We start from the raw sequence: 14617 nt of genomic DNA, 5'->3' as shown, positions 1-14617 counted from the left end.
TACAATCCCGTCACAACTTATCTGTTATGATGAATTATATAAATTTTGACTTTATCTATTGACATTTTTTATAACAATTTTGAACCGATTTTTTTTCGTAATCATTTGATGTAATGTAATAGAGTTTGTTTGGCTGTTTCATTTCTCTTGTGAGTGCCGACAATAACACCATTGAATGATTCTGGCGCATGGAAGAATTATATGTATAAAAATGCATTTTAAATCATTTGTGTGTACTGAAAAAACAACAGTTTGGCCACTGTCATTTCAAATTTGTGGAACGTTGCTTTGCCATGCCCATTTAGCCTCTAACATGTTCGTTACTTCGTTTCTGTAAAGCTGCGTGTATTATATAAGCTGTGGTAGTAATGAATCCGAAAACATCCGCAGTTACTCTTCTCGACCCAATCCAACTCGTAGTGTCACCCTGGAGGTAACAAGCTAAAACAATGGAGGATTAGACAAAAGATATAGGCGAAGCTCGACCAATGATAATCTGCAGCATTAAGGTCTTCGTTCTCATCATCATTATAAGTGAAGTAAATTTGCAGAATTATAAAAATTTCAGAAACACTCCAACAAATAATATAAGCCACCAAGTCAAAAGTTCGACCCGACGTACAGGCTCAGGATGAATCGCATTGATAGCCTGCAATAGCCAGAAGAGAAAACGTAACAATTCCGAGGACGGAAATGGCACCTGTTGCCATATCTGTGTACAATAGAACTTTTTAGTGACGTGAATATAAATATAATTAAATGTGTTATGCACAATTCTAAATTATGAGATCAATACAAAAAGATTGCATTTGAATTGAAATGATTCTTACGTTTAGGCTTCGGAGAATGATCCCTTTGCATGCATATTTCTGCAAAGTACAACATGGCGGTTATGAATCCGAACACAATTGCTGCGGATCTTTTGCTGCAATTTGTGCCTTCCGTACAATTATAGACAGAAAGCAACATACTAGCAGACATGCAGAACGTAAAAAGTATAAATGAACAACAGAAATCAATTTCCTGAAAAAAAAAATTGGTTTAGATGAATCCAACTAGTAGAATTCTAATAATTTGTTTGTCACGTTGCTCTAAAATTGTTCTTTTTCAAATCCCTCTATAAAATAACTTATGCTTTGCATCTGGCCAATAACAAAAAACATAGCCATACCATGAGACAATTTTCAATATAACCAACGCACATCATGATGTGGTAATCACCGAACGATAATATCCACGAAATCAGGAGAGCTGCAAAAAGCGGTATTTTAAACCAGATGAAGCAACAAGTGATAAGCTGATCATTCCGAAAATAATCAAGAATATTTCAAGGATTCCATGTTTGGTACACATATAACTTGTACCAGATTCCGCCATGGTCTTGATTTTGTTCACTTTCTATAGACAAAAAAAACAAAAAATATCTTTAAATTCCCCTTTTCATTTCCAAAACCAGTAAGCCACTTGCAAGCAACGAACTACGTATGTTGAAAACGTGTTTTGAAAACCTTCTTGTTTTCATGCTTCTTGTTCCAAAGCTTCCACACTATTTCAAAATTAAAAATGACCAATAAAAACTATTATACAGTACTTGCATAATGCGTTTGTTATTACATTTCGCAACTTAGCTCACGAGTCAATTGTCTACGTACTTCCTTTCAAACTTAGATATTCGATTGATGCGTGATCACATACCACGCAAATTGATATGGATTAGACTGAACATAAATAAATAGGCCAATATATTTTGATAAAGGATCAACCAATGAGCTGATGTAGAATGATGCGGTCGGGTTTACTAAACAATAGGTATAATGAACAAACCACTGTCTGTCCTAATCTCGACGTGGGAGTCAATTGTCTACGTACTTCCTCCCAGATTTAGATATTCGATTGATGCGTAATGATATATCACGCAAAAACAAATTTATAAGGATTCCATTGGACATAAATAGTAATATGCCAATAAATTCTGCTGATAAAGGAGCAGCCAATAAGCTGATGTAGATGCAGAATAATGCGGTCGGGTTAATAAACTATAGGAATGCTGGTTTAAATTCTATTAGTTTCGTTAATGAGATATGTATGAGCAGAAATTATTGTATTTTGAAACCATATTTCAATAATATATTATATGAAATCTTGGTAAAAAAGTAGCGTGCACTACAAACAAAGAATTAGCAAAACTTTACCAAAAAGGCAATAAGAATGTAGATCGATTCCTAACTCATGTACATATAAATATTCGAAAACAATTGCAACTGTCATAGTGAGATAATTAAGTTCTGACTATAGTACTGCTTTGCTGATAATAACTCTTAGTATATATATACATTCTTATTAGATAATTTTTAACAAATGGAGATCAATTACTCAATTTTATGTTCAAGGCGATTGGACAAGCCAACTTTGATTCGATTCCAGGGGCTTAGTGATAGTTTCGATGTTTTTCATACCTTTGTGGGTAGATTACGGACATCAAAATGAGCTGTAAATCCTATTAAAATATCTTCTATTGGTCTTCGCTTCGAATATTGAAATCGTTCAACTCATTATAAAACTTGCACTTTGTTTGCGGCATTTTCATGATACAACGACAGAACAGTTGAGTGTTGAATCGCATGGCCAACTTTGGTTCGATTCCAGGGGCTTAGTAATAGTTTGGACGTTTTCCATATTATTGTGGGTAGATAACGGGCATTAAAAATGAACTGTAAATCGTATTAAAATATCACAACTATGACATAACAATTTTTCTCGCTATCTTAACTAGTTAGTGAAGTATGACGCAAATCAGTGGCTGCCTCCGTTAAAACAAAAATTTCTGTTATAGATTCAAATGGAAAAATTATTTATGTCTGCTATACTGCAAAACCGGGACATTTAAGTCCATCACCGGAACAGCGTGAAAACATGCTAAAACCAGGACGACTGTCCCGGTATGGTAAGCTTACCTATAATACATTGGCATATCAGGAGTCGGTATTTGTTTGCGTAACCTCAAAGAAACGCTGTGGAGATTTAACAGGAAAAAGAAATATTCGTAGTTGTTTGAACATAAAGCAAGAGAGCAATACTGAAATGTATTTACACGAAGATCGCGTAATAAGTGAGCGAGTCTATCTTAACTGCCTTCTTTAACTGCCTTCTTTAATTCTATTCAACCTGTCACCGTGACATCGTGTTCAATCGAAAACAAAACATGCGCACAGTACAATTAGGACTGGGCATTTCAAATCGAATATTCGAATCGAATGGTAAATTATTCGAATCGGGTCAGAGCAAAATTTCGAATCGCCGCCATCTTTTTTTTCCTTTTCGCAAATGGTTGAGGTGAATTTGACAATATTTTTCATTGGAGCCATATTTTTCAACGCAATTCTGACATATGACTTCTGTAGTGATTTATTGATAAAATGGTGTTTTGTTATTTTGTGGGAACGTTCAATCTGTCTGAGTGATGTATTCTATGTTTTTAGTAATTCGTGTGTTTACAGGACCAATTACAGTTACACATTTCTAATTGACTCCCAGGTATTCGAAATTCAATTCGAAAAAAATATTCGATTCGATTCTGAAATCATCAGGTATTCGGAAATGCCCAGCCCTGAGTACAATACTTATAATTAAAAGATGAACAAAGTCGGGTATTTGTACCACATATATTGGGCTTTATGTATACGCGATGTTTGTACGATAATGTATATTACGTTTTGATGTTTGTATATATTCAAGTTTTTCAGTTTATCGCTTATGTTCAATGAAGTGAAGGAAATAATAAAGACGATTAGAATAAGTCCCAGTAGTTGCTGCCTATAGTTTCGTGCTCAATTCAGAATTTTGCAAAATGTCCGGAGTAGAAATACCCAGTGAACGGCGACGCGTACTTGACGAGAAAGACATCTCCAACAAGATGCACGCTAAAGTGTTATACAACAAAATATTATTACATTGCGCTCGACCAGTAGACTTGGACCGCTACGGATATCCAAGACCAGATGAACAACACCCTGAACGGGCTAAATTCAGCAAACTTTCATCAGTTCAACGATTCAGACAACAAGACATGCGTGAGGTGCCAAAAATCTTTCCTACTGACTGTATCAATAGAAAACACCCCCGACAAGAAATGCGTTTATCACAAGCGGCGTTCGTATCAGGGAAAGCCACATGATTGCTGTGGCAGACGGAGGGGTTCAATAGGTTGTGGTACTGCTGATGACCATGTACACAATGATAACTTGAGAGATCCTTCCAACTATATCGTGACCATCAAAAAAACGATTCCTGATGATGGAAGTTCTGGCATATATTCAATTGATGGAGAAATGTCGTACACTGTCAAAGGGAGAGAACTTACCAAATTCACGGTTGTTGATCATAATGGTGAAGTAATTTACAACGAATTTGTGAAACCAGGAAGCCAAATTATTGATTACAATACAGAATTCAGTGGAATCACAAAATCAGATATTGATGGTACAACAACGACATTGAAAGATGTTCAAAATTTCTGCTTAGAGAAGTTTTCGTCAGATACAATCTTGATTGGACACGCTGTTGAATGCATCCTTATTGCCTTGAGACTGATTCATGAAACTATCGTTGATACAGCTATCGTATTTCCACACCCGAGAGGACTCCCACACAAGAGAGCATTGCGAACCTTAGCAATGAATCGTCTTGGACGCCACATTCAGAGCGGTACTCACAACAGCAAAGAGGGTGCAGTGGCATGTATGGATATTATTTTACGACATGTGAAATGAAGAATAAGGAGATCGCAAATGTTCAGGATGAACGTATCAACGTCTTGTCATCCGCCAATCTCATGTCAGAATTCAAAAGTGACTTCACGTTGCTAATTTTTCTCGTAAAATCTAAAGATCTTAAAAAAATAAAATATAACATATATATATATTCCTGTTTAGTGATTTCTCAGCATATTTTCTGCTTTTCAAATGTTAGGCTTTATATGAATAAAATTTAATTGTGAAATATATTCCGACTAATAACAAAGTATGTTATTTTCTCTGTGTAACGAAGATTTCTGGGGCGTCCGCAGTTACTCTTCTCGACTCAATAAAACTCGTTGTGTCATTCTGTAGGTAACAAGCTAAAACAATAGAGGCAACTAGACAAAAGATGTAGGTGAAGCTCGGCCAGTGATATTCTGCAGCATTAAGGTCTTCGTTCTCATCATCATTATAATTGAAGTAAATTTGCAGAAATATAAAAATTGTCGAAACACTCCAACAAATAATATAAATAAGCCATCACGGCAAAAGTTCGACCCGATGAACATGCTTGGGATGATTCGCATTGATAGCCTTCAAGAGCCAAAAGAGAAAACGTAACAGTTCTGAGGAAGAAAACAGCACCTGTTGCCGTATCTGTATACAATATATATAACTTTTTAGTGGCCTGAATATATATACCTATATGATTAAATGAGTTATGCACAATTCTAGATTATGAGATCAATATAAAAAAAATTGGATTGTATTGAAATGATTCTTACATTTAGGGCTGGAAGAATGTTCTCTATGCGTGTAGATTTCTGCAAAAGTACAGCGTGGCGGTTATGAATCGCTGCAATTTCGGCCTTCCGTACAATGATAGACAGAAAGCAACATACTATCAGGTATGCAGAGCGTAAAGTACAAAAGAACAGCAGGAGTCAATTTCCTGGAATAAACGTTTTAGTTTTAATAAATGTAGAAGTATAAAACAATTCCAAACGTTCAGAAGCCCAGTAGTTTATCTGAAATTCCGCATCCCAAATCAGAACTTCGCTACACTCCAACTTTTCGTCCATTAGCGCCATCTCATGAATCAGAGGCACGGTCGCATATATCGACTTCTTCATCTGAAAATTCTAACACAGCCCGTGTCACACTCAATGATGTGCAGTTTACTCTCAAGAAAGAATCGTATGTAAGTAAAACGTTAAAAGGCGTGGTTTGTGCGATTCGAGGATTCCAGTAAATCAACCATCATTTAGGAGTAGTCTTGCACAACCTCGCAATTCCATTGTAATTGCAGATCCTTCCAATAAAGGGACCGTATCTATTCAAGAAGCACAAGAACTTGTTGTTGACATTGATAAGTTACTAATAAGTTAATTTATTTACTGTGTGATATATTTGTACCGTCTTCGTATTGGCCATATTTAAATATGGTTATAAACTAAATACACTCGATATCTGGAATGATGACAATTAATTAAATTGATAGTTTGAAAGAATCTGCTACAAAAATCAAGTCCAAACTGTTTTCCCAGCTTCTAATCTGCAATTAGGATTTTCGCTCTATCTTCCATTTTTTGAATCCAAAAATGATGTACGGCAACAGTTCAGCAATAGACTATAAACATGCACTTTTGTTGTGCAAATATACTTGACATTCAATTTTTTTAATTGCATCATAATGTTAATCTGGAAGAACCTGGACACGGAAGACCTAACTAATTCATGTGCAATGTCTAAAAGCATCGCATTGCAACAGTTTCCGAAAGATTCAATAAGTAAATAGGTTTTACTAAAGAACAATATACAAAAAGCCAGATTATTTTTCTCCTGAATATTGTGTCATGTAAATATTATTTTATCATATCGACATACAGATTCAAAAGATATTCTAGCCTAACCAGACAATGAGAAAGGCAACCCGTCCCGCTCTCTGACTCAATTTTATATAAACAAGCAAGCAGGTCAATCTTAACCACAGTTTCTTTAATTCTATTCGTCCCGTCACCATGACAAAGTAATCAATCGAGAACAATAAACACCCGAACAGTACAATACAAATTATTGAAAGATGAACAAAGTCGGGTATTTGTACTATACATATTGGTCTTTATATATATATACGCGATGTTTATGCAATATTGTATATTACTTTCCGATGTTTGTATATATTCAAGTGTTTCAGTTTACCGTATATGTTCAGTGAAGAGCGGCAAATAATAAAGACGTATAGAATAAGTCCCAGTAGTTGCTACCTAGTTTCGTGCTTAATTCAGAAATTCGCAAAATGTCAGAAGAAGAAATACCCAGTAAACGGCGACGCGTACTTGACCAGAAAGACATCTCCAGCAAGGTGAACGCTAAAGTGTTATACAACAAAATATTATTACATCGCGCTCGGCCAGTAGACTTGGACCGCTACGGATATCCAAGACCAGATGAACAACACCCTGAGAAGGCTAAATTTAGCAATCTTTCGTCAGTTCAACCTTTCAACGATTCAGACAACAAGACATGCGTAAGGTGCGAAAAATCTTTTCTGCTGACTGAATCAATAGAAAACACCTCCGACAAGAAATGCGTTTATCACAAGCGGCGTTCGTATCAGGGAAAGCCACATGATTGCTGTGGCAGACGAAGGGGTTCAAGAGGTTGTCGTACTGCTGATAACCATGTACACAATGATAACTTGAGAGATCCTTCCAACTATATCGCAACCATCAAAAAAACGATTCCTGATGATGGAAGTCCTGGCATATATTCAATTGATGGAGAAATGTCGTACACTGTCAAAGGGAGAGAACTTACCAAATTCACGGTTGTTGATCATAATGGTATAGTAATTTACAACGAATTTGTGAAACCAGAAAGCCAAATTATTGATTACAATACAGAATTCAGTGGAATCACAAAATCAGATATTGATGGTACAACAACGACATTGAAAGACGTTCAAAATTTTTGCTTAGAGAAGTTTTCGTCAGATACAATCTTGATTGGACACGCTGTTGAATGCAACCTTATTGCCTTGAGACTGATTCACGATACTATCGTAGATACAGCTATAGTATTTCCACACCCGAGAGGACTCCCACACAAGAGAGCATTGCGAACCTTGGCCATGAATCGACTTGGGCGCCACATTCAGAGCGGTACTCACAACAGCAAAGAGGGTGCAGTGGCATGTATGGATATTATTTTACGACATGTGAAATGAAGAATAAGAAGATCGCAAATGTTCAGGATGAACGTATCAACGTCTTGTCATCCGCCAATCTAATGTCAGAATTCAAAAGTGACTTCACGTTGCTAATTTTTCTATAACTCGTAAAATCTGAGGATCTTAAAAAAATAAAATATAACATATATATATATTCCTCTTGAGTGATTTCTCAGCATATTTTCTGCTTCTGAAATGTATAGGCTATATAAGAATAAAATTTAATTGACAAATATATTCCGACTAATAACAAAGTATATTATTTTCTCTGTGTAACAAAGATTTCTGGGGCGTGGCATCGTTTGGCTATTCGTTTCAGTCTCTCTAACTCAAAACCTTCTTCTGTGGCAACATATCTACTTTAGTCTCAATATTACTAGAAATGCATTATTTTGTGTTCAAAAACGCTACGAACATCATACATTCTTCAATTTTCATTATGACTTTCCACAACGGCTCTACGAACAATGCTCTGTGCAGCCATTAATACCCAAAAAGCAACTACTTCTAAATGCCTATGTTTTCACGGTCCGGCATTACGGACCCAATTTATTTCATCCTGAGTGAATAGGTGGGCGCGGAAGCACTTTGACCGTAAACTCATATGCATGTGTCAACGGTGATGATTTCTGATGAGATCACTAATAATTTCTAATGTTTTATATGAAAAGAATACAACAAAACATTGCGAAACTGCAACAGACTATTAGTATCTAAGCATTTATATAGACATCTGCATTAGATATTTTTTTCTAATGATGCCGTTTTAAATCACCAACTGTGTAACGGCAGTTTTTACGTTAATAATAGAGCTACTCGACAAAGTGGCACAAAATTATCAAAAACTACTGGCGTCTACTGACTTTTTTATCCGCCTTCTTAGTTGGTCCATCAATTCCTAGCTTTTAGAATACTATTTTCCAAATAAAAATATTTACCATATTAAACTTTTATTATAAAATATTATTAGAAACGATATTATAAGATACTTATAAATTATACAGCATTTTAAATCATTTATGTGTACTGTAAACAAACAACAGTTTGGCCACTGTCATTTCAAATTTGTGAAACGCTGCTTTGCCATGCCCATTTTGCCTCGAATATGTTCGTTACCTCGTTTCTGTAAAGCTGCGTGTACTATATAAGCTGTGGTAGTAATGAATCCGAAAACATCCGCAGTTACACTTCCTGACCCACTCCAACTCGTAGTGTCACCCTGGAGGTAACAAGCTAAAACAATAAAGGCAATTAGACAAATGACCAGTGATATTCTGCAGCATTAGGGGTTTCGTTCTCATCATCATTATAATTGAAGTAAATTTGCAGAATTATAAGAATTTTAGAAACACTCCAACAAATAATATAAGCCAAGTCAAAAGTTCGACCCGACGTACTAGCAGACATGCAGACATGCAGAACGTAAAAAGTATAAACGAACAACAGAAATCAATTTCCTGAAAAAAAAATTCGGTTTTGATGAATCCAACTAGTAGAAATCTAATAATTTGTTTGTCTCGTTGCTCTAAAACTGTTCTTTTTCAAATCCCTCTATAGCAGGGTTTCCCAAACTGGGGTCCGCGGACCCCCGGGGGTCCGTGACAACTGCACAGAGGGTCCGCGACGATATGAAAAAGTCTGAACGATATTTAATGATTGATTTCAATCAAAGAGCAATTGCATATATTTGGTTGAGCGTTGCGGACGAATATCCATTGCTGTCGGAAAAGAAGATTGAAATATTTTCTTTTGCAACGACCTACATGCGAGAGGCAGCATTTTCACCTCTTATCAATATGATGACAGAATACAGGTCGAGACTTGCCGTCCGATCTATAGGTTTGCTTGTCACAAATTGCTCCGAGAATCGAAAAATGGTGCAGTGAAAAGCAAAAGTCTAATTCATCACATTAATGTCGTTTGTGTTGTCGTGTTGCAAATGGAACATTATCTTTCCTCGTTGGTTAGGCACAGAAATTGATACGGCATAGCACGGAGGTCCGTCAAAATTAAGATTCTCAAATAGGGGTCCCGGACCAAAAAGTTTGGGAAACTCTGCTCTATAGAATAACTAATGCATTGCATCTGGCTAATAACAAAAAACATAGCCATACCATGAGACAATTTTCAATATAAGCAACGCACATAATGATGTGGTAAATACCGAACGATAATATCCACGAAATCAAGAGAGCCGCAAAAAGCGGTATTTTAAACCAAATGAATCAACAAGTAATAAGCTGATCATTCCGAAAATAATCAAGAATATTTCAAGGATTCCATGTTTGTTACACATATAACTTGTACCAGATTCCGCCATAATATTAATTTTATTTACTTTCTATAGACAAAAAAAAAATATACTTAAATTTTACCAAGGAATTATTATTTTGCACGTACAATTGCCATTATTTCCAATTTATTAAATCATCATTTAAACTCTAAATAACATTCAGGATTCACGCCATGACTTTACAGGGTTTTTATTCACTATTTCATTTAATACGAAAATAAAACAGGTACGATGGAAAAGTAAACTCATGAGGAGGCCTACTATCTCATAAATATCCACATTCCGACGTCAGAAATGATAATTAGAATAACACTGGAACGGTCAATTTACAGACGGTGACGAGAAAGATCAGAGCCGGCGGGAAAGATAAGAATCGAAATAAAATCCTTAATTCACCCCTTAATAGCTGTCACATATGTCGCCGATGTGAACGCTTAGTTCTGCCAGGAATATAAAGTCAAACTTGGACGTTCGCCGTTGCGTGAGAATTGGTCTTTGTAATGAAAAGAGGACAGGCGTAAATATCTCACCAACATTAAATGTTCATCGTTCTGAATGCCTGTTGAATGTATATTAAAAATACCCGGTATTCGACAATTCGTTAAAAATCTGGCGAAACGCGTGGTAGCCCAAACACTAACGAAATGAAACTTAATAATAAATCCTTCATTAAATTTGGTAAATTGCACTACTTCACGAAAGCGTGGTGGAATTGACGATTATTTCATATCTTGAACACACAAACGGTCATCTTTTCCGGATGGTTTCTATACGGTCTGAAAAGTCGAATAAGCGTTTCGACATAGTAAATGCTATGATCTCTGCCATCAAATTATGCTCGGGCCTTGCACGAAATTCATAACGTGAAAAATACGTACAGCGGTGAGAATTGTTTATAACAATTTTAAACCGATTTTTTTTTCATAATTATTTGATGTGATGTAATACAGTTTGTTTGACTGTTTCATTTCTCTTGCGAGTGCCGACAATAACACCATTGAATGATTCCGGCGCATGGGAGAAACATATAAAAATGTAACAAGTATGAATAAGGTTATGCAAAAGTGAGAATACCTCTGATAATAATAATGGCGTAAAGTGGGAAGGGAAGTGCAAAACCAAAGCGTAATAACGTCACGTATTTTCCGTGCGGCCGCGCATATTTTACAATAATGTGAGGCGCTCCGAAGTAGGGTTTTGTTTTTTATCAATTTTAAGAAAAACATCCTGTTTTAAACCAATGGCTTGTTTAAAATCAATTTTTTATGTATTGTTTTTTATGGAAATACCCCATGCAACGCCGTGAAACAACAACAAAACGTCGCGTTCTGGCTGCAGCACACGTTGCCGAAATCATAATTTTAAAAATGCAAGTAAAAATTCTTGGGTTGACTTTCACTTTTATCGCGTACATTTATTGCCAAGTTAGTACCTGCACCGAAGTCATAAGAGTTTAACAGGAATGTTTATCCGAGATATCAGAGAGACGTTTGAGTAAGAAATGTCACAAAGTATACCTCACGAGCCTATAGTACAGGGGTGGGCACAATTTTTTAGTATAAGAGCCTCATGCTGCAAGTCAGAACTTTAAAAGAGCCGCAGAATTTGTGAATTTATCAATATTATCAAAATACCATGAACAGAAAAGAAATTCACACAAGAGTCTAATAACAATAAATAGATAAACAAGGCAGCTATGCTCAAATATATGCACAATTTGAGCTCATTTAATTTGTGTTTCCTTATTGCTGATTTACGAGGGTAGTCTCGTAAGAAGTTTTCATGATTCGTTTCATGGTGCCGTTTAACATTGCTGACTTCATTCTAATTATTCTGACTTAGTAGCTTATGGCAGATTAACCACAAAAGTTTATTCTCCTGACTGGTAAATGCGTATTCTTCTTCCCATTCTGACTTGACAACTCTGTTTTCATCTTCGTACTTTCCTTTCTTAATTGAGGACATATCGCAGAGTAACTCAGACTAACTAACCGCAATCAAGCTGCAATACCGCCGACGCATCAATAAACATTGACCATTGTGACGAAAGATTTGCTGACTTGACTGACTTAAATTCAACGCTACAGCGATTTTCATACTAAAACATAATTTGTCTCAATCATTGATGAAAACTTTTTTACGACTTTTACTAAATTTAAAAAATTCACATTAAAGTTTTTTTCTTAGTTAAAATTTGGATAATAATTTATGTTAGCGAGAAGAACCGCACATAAAGTCTGGCGAGCCGCGGTGTGCCCACCCCTGCTATAGTACAATCCAATTGAATCAAGGACAGCCAGCCTTGGCTGTTTCATTTCTCCTGTGAGTGCCGACAATAACACCATTGAATGATTCTGGCGCATGGAAGAATTATATGTATGAAAATGCATTTTAAATCATTTGTGTGTACTGAACAAACAACAGTTTGGCCATTGTCATTTCAAATTTGTGGAACGTTGCTTTGCCATGCCCATTTAGCCTCGAACATGTTCGTTACTTCGTTTCTGTAAAGCTGCGTGTATTATATAAGCTGTGGTAGTAATGAATCCGAAAACATCCGCAGTTACTCTTCTCGACCCAATCCAACTCGTAGTGTCACCCTGGAGGTAACAAGCTGAAACAATGGAGGATTAGACAAAAGATATAGGCGAAGCTCGACCAATGATAATCTGCAGCATTAAGGTCTTCGTTCTCATCATCATCATGAGTGAAGTAAATTTGCAGAATTATAAAAATTTCAGAAACACTCCAACAAATAATATAAGCCACCAAGTCAAAAGTTCGACCCGACGTACAGGCTCAGGATGAATCGCATTGATAGCCTGCAATAGCCAGAAGAGAAAACGTAACAATTCCGAGGACGGAAATGGCACCTGTTGCCATATCTGTGTACAATAGCACTTTTTAGTGACGTGAATATAAATATAATTAAATGTGTTATGCACAATTTTAAATTATGAGATCAATACAAAAAAATTGCATTTGAATTAAATTGATTCTTACGTTTAGGCTTCGGAGAATGATCTTTATGCATACATATTTCTGCAAAGTACAACATGGCCGTTATGAATCCGAACACAATTGCTGCGGATCTTTTGCTGCAATTTGTGCTTTCCGTACAATTATAGACAGAAAGCAACATACTAGAGACATGCAGAACGTAAAAAGTATAAATGAACAACAGAAATCAATTTCCTGAAAAAAAAATTGGTTTAGATGAATCCAACTAGTAGAATTCTAATAATTTGTTCGTCACGCTGCTCTAAAATTGTTCTTTTTCAAATCCCTCTATAAAATAACTAATGCTTTGCATCTGGCCAATAACAAAAAACATAGCCATACCATGAGACAATTTTCAATATAACCCACGCACATCATGATGTGGTAAATACCGAACGATAATATCCACGAAATCAGGAGAGCTGCAAAAGCGGTATTTTAAACCAGATGAAGCAACAAGTGATAAGCTGATCATTCCGAAAATAATCAAGAATATTTCAAGGATTCCATGTTTGTTACACATATAACTTGTACCAGATTCCGCCATGATATTAATTTTGTTTACTTTCTATAGACAAAAAAAACAAAAAATATATTTAAATTTCCATTTTCATTTCCAAAACCAGTAAGCCACTCGCAAGCAACGAACTACGTATGTTGAAAACGTGTTTTGAAAACCTTCTTGTTTTCATGCTTCTTGTTCCAAAGCTCCCACACCATTTCAAAATTAAAAATGACCAATAAAAACTATTATACAATACTTGCATAATGCGTTTGTTATTACATTTCGCAACTTAGTTCACGAGTCAATTGTCTACGTACTTCCGTTCAAACTTAGATATTCGAATATTGCGTTTATATGGATTAGATTAAACATAAATAGTAATATGCCAATATATTCTGATAAAAGGATCAACCAATGAGCTGATGTAGAATGATGCGGTCGGGTTTAATAAACAATGGGTATAATGAACAAACCGCTGTCTGTTTTTTTATAGCTTTATTCCACTGTTCAACTGTGAAATATTTATAACGTTGGTGAGTGGATGTGATTACCTAATCTCGACGTGGGAGTCAATTGTCTACGTACTTGCTCCCAGATTTAGATATTCGATTGATGCGTAATGATATATCACGCAAAAACAAATTTATATAGATTAGATTGAACATAGGGTAGTAATATGTCAATAAATTCTGGATCAACCAACGAGTAAATGCAAAATAATGCGGTCCGGTTAATAAACTATAGCAGAGGTTCCCATCCACCGTCCCGCGCTTGGCAACGCGAATCGCAACGTAACAACAGCCTTTCGATGCCATTCTCTAAAGTATTAGCATTTTATTTAACACCCACTA

At 35.8% G+C, this 14617-nt stretch overlaps 1 long non-coding RNA gene and 2 pseudogenes across 1 annotated transcript; 2 read left to right on the top strand and 1 right to left on the bottom strand.

Annotated features, from left to right (window-relative positions):
• Nucleotides 1-1937: 1937 nt before the first annotated feature.
• Nucleotides 1938-5013, top strand: LOC144427308 (putative exonuclease GOR pseudogene; annotated as a pseudogene).
• A 2022-nt stretch (nt 5014-7035) lies between these two features.
• LOC144427415 (putative exonuclease GOR pseudogene) lies at nt 7036-7965 on the top strand (annotated as a pseudogene).
• Nucleotides 7966-12631: 4666 nt separating this feature from the next.
• Nucleotides 12632-13447, bottom strand: LOC144427158 (uncharacterized). Its single transcript, XR_013477781.1, has 2 exons — nt 13265-13447; nt 12632-12875 (listed from the first exon to the last, which is right to left on the bottom strand). It is a non-coding gene; the product is annotated as an uncharacterized LOC144427158 (long non-coding RNA).
• Nucleotides 13448-14617: the final 1170 nt, after the last annotated feature.

The sequence above is a fragment of the Styela clava genome, chromosome 9, assembly GCF_964204865.1.
Source record: "Styela clava chromosome 9, kaStyClav1.hap1.2, whole genome shotgun sequence".
Taxonomy (NCBI): domain Eukaryota; kingdom Metazoa; phylum Chordata; class Ascidiacea; order Stolidobranchia; family Styelidae; genus Styela; species Styela clava.
This window is presented reverse-complemented; position numbering and strand designations above follow the sequence as displayed.